Raw genomic sequence first — 3,202 nt, 5'->3', positions numbered from 1 at the left:
AAATTATTTTAACGCGTTAAGGATTGTAAAATTAATCGCATGCGTTAACGCGTTAACGATGACAGCCCTAATATACTGTATATATATATATATATATATATATATATATATATATATATATTTTTTTTTATTTTTTTTTTTATTTTTTTGAACTCCCTGTAATTCCCTGAGTTGAACTTGCAGTCCTGCCATATTATCATGGTTCTTTACGCTATGGGCAGATAGTATGCTACACCAGACACCAGACAAGCCGTATTCATCAAGAAATATATTTGAAGGTTGTTTACATGAACATCTCTGGGGTGGTTTTGAAAATGTTTGCTATGCTTTTGCAAACCCACTATCGTCCACAGTACCATGTACCAAAGAAACAAATAATGCTCTACTGAGATTTTCACATAGTTAAAAATAAACAGCCACCTTAATTCTTAAGGAAATCCTAGGATCCTTTGAAAGGGAATGTTATTTTTAGTCCAGTAAATAATTCAAAGACACACAATAATACACAAAAGACTGGTCATCACCTACTAGTACACTCTAAAAAATGCTGGCCTATTTTTTCTACCCAACCGTTCAGTTGAGCCTGTTGGCTCATATGTTGGGCTGTTATTTTTTTCCAATGTTGGGTAGTTTGTGTGTTTCCCAGCCGTTGGGTCTGTGGCTGGGTCAATCCCACTGACAGCTGAAACTATAAAACCCTCCCCTTCCCTCCAACGAAACATCCCAGCACGGGCTTACTTCTTTTTCATCCTCTTCAGCTCATAATTTGGTACACTTTTTCAGTGAAATAAAGGTTTGTATACGATTTTTTTTTCCATATATAAAGTCTTTACTGTGCTGTAAATTATTTTATTTTACGCAACATGTCGAGATGTCAGTCAGCTAAATGCAACTGTCATTTCACATGATGGAAACGCCTTTTGCCTTGCAAAACATAAACTGATTTTATTTGTTATAATACTAAATTTGATTTATTTTGATGTTAAAATATGTTATCTCTTCTCAGTACTGTTTGTTTATAGGCAGGTTATGGAGTCAGTCACGGCATCTCTCAGCTACGAGTGAAACACGAGGCGGCGTTCTGAGGTTCGCAGTCAAACCCAACACCCAATTTTTTTTTTTTCTAAAATGCTTGATAAATGAGTTTAAATGTATGTAATATTGTAAACTATGCTGTATTCATCCAAACAAATTCAATGTGTCATATTGTTGCCCATGGGTGTTCTTGCTTATTAATAAATGTTCACCTTTTGATTATTACCATTGCCTCTAGTAATTCTGTGTGTGATTTCTAATTTCCAACCCATTTTAAGCCAGTAATATAGTAATTTTTAAACAATAGTTGAGTTAAATAAAACAACCCAGCATGTTGGGTAAAACATTTAACCCAACCAGCTAGGTCAAAATAACCCAGCATGTGTTCTGTATAGTATTTAACCAGGCTGGGTTGCCAAATAACCCAGAAATGGTTGTTTTTAACCCAGCATTTTTTAGAGTGTATAATGATGTGAAATAACAACAAATCGAGTCACTGGGATGAATTAAAGCAACTAGTACTAGACTATAAAATTTAAAGGACTATATCTGCTAAAAATGTATATAAACTATTAGGAGTATTCTAACATATAAATGTTATTATCAAAAGCCAATATGAAGTAAAAGGCAAAAAAAAAAAAAAAAAAAAAAAAAAAAAAAAAAAAGGGGGTCTTGAATAGTGTAATGATGTATGATTCAACAGTATGCAGTGAGTAAGTGATTGATTCACCTGCGTGGTTTAGCAGTATGTTGCTGGGGTTCAGGTCTCGGCATATAATGCCCTCCTGATGCAGAGCATCCAGAGCCATAACCATGTCAGCAGCCCAGTTCCTCACAAGAGCCTCTGGGATGTGTGTGTCTAATGAAACTGCAGCTAACTTATCCAGCTCTTGAAACAACTTCGACACTTCCTCATCCTCATGTTCTCCTAAAGTGCCTTTGGACCTCAAGCCCACTTCTTCATGTTCAACAAAGTCCATCTGAGCTCTGGGAACAGCTGTGTCTAGTGTGCCAGAGAGCTCAGGGGAAGACAGAGATAATGAGTCTGTTTTAAAAGGTGTTTTTGATGGTCTGTGTAGAAGAGGAAAGGTGGCCACATCAACAGACTGGTCCAACTCCTCTTTCTCTCCTCTCTGTAGAACATCTGGCCTGCCAAATGTAGGAGAGGTTTTGGCCACCGCAACAAAAGCGATGTCTCCAGTAATAAGCTCTTCATCCTGCGTGTCCACTGTGCCCCCTTCAAGCACTGGCAGATTGACCAATAAATCAGGCGGTTGTCCCTCAATAGCACAGCTGACAGTGGCATCCTCCAGTACAGCCTCTTTAAAGGAGATCACTGGCACCAGATCATTTGAGCATTGATCATCTCCACTGGCTCCTCTGTGACCTCTACACCAACATCTGAGGGTACAAACAATGGCTTGCAGGCATCTTCCCTGTCACTCTGGAAGAGCTCCGTGGGCGATGACTGGTTCGGATGGTCAGGTGAATGTGTGCATTGATCCACAAAGCCGGCCAGTTGCTCCTCCTCAGTGAAGAAGCACAGCTCCTGCATCGATATCGGAGAGCATAGACTATCGGTGTTCAACACTGAGCATGTTTCTGTGTTAACACAGGAGCAAGAGAGCAGCGGTCCTCTTCCGGCTCCAGCTTCTCCTGCTCATACTCATTGCACAGCGTCAAGTAGCTGTTGGTGCACTCCTCTTCAGTGTCTGGCAGTTGGGCTGCTAAGGCATTCTCCCCGAGGCTTAGGCCCCGAGAATCCACACTGCTGGAACCGGTGTGCACAGGGTTCAGGGTTGAATGTACAGCTGCAGAGTGAGCTTTCTGGATGAAAGGTATGTTGAAGCTTTCATCAGGACTGCTGTCATGCAGATACTTGCAGATATGAGACCACAATTTACCACCTGAAGAGACAAAGAGGAAGAACTACTCAACATCCTGTTTACACACTTAGGCATTTAGAAAAAAGCAAAAACAACGAAAACAACACACCCTCAGCATACTGCAGTAAAAGAAGAATGAGTCCTCTGAGATGATGTATTTCTCCAGTTGTACCATGTTTGGCATGGAACGAGGCACAATAGTCTTCTTAACACGTCCACACGCACTGCTTTTCCCTAAACCCTGAACACACACACACCCACACACACACACACACACATAC

General features: G+C 40.3%; 1 pseudogene; it reads right to left on the bottom strand.

The window, feature by feature from the left end:
• LOC107676695 (ribosomal protein S6 kinase delta-1-like) overlaps positions 1-3,202 on the bottom strand; it is a 28,351-nt pseudogene that overhangs the window by 5,539 nt on the left and 19,610 nt on the right.

This window comes from Sinocyclocheilus anshuiensis, unplaced genomic scaffold (genome assembly GCF_001515605.1).
Source record: "Sinocyclocheilus anshuiensis isolate Anshui unplaced genomic scaffold, SAMN03320099.WGS_v1.1 scaffold468, whole genome shotgun sequence".
Classification (NCBI taxonomy): Eukaryota; Metazoa; Chordata; class Actinopteri; order Cypriniformes; family Cyprinidae; genus Sinocyclocheilus; species Sinocyclocheilus anshuiensis.
This window is presented reverse-complemented; position numbering and strand designations above follow the sequence as displayed.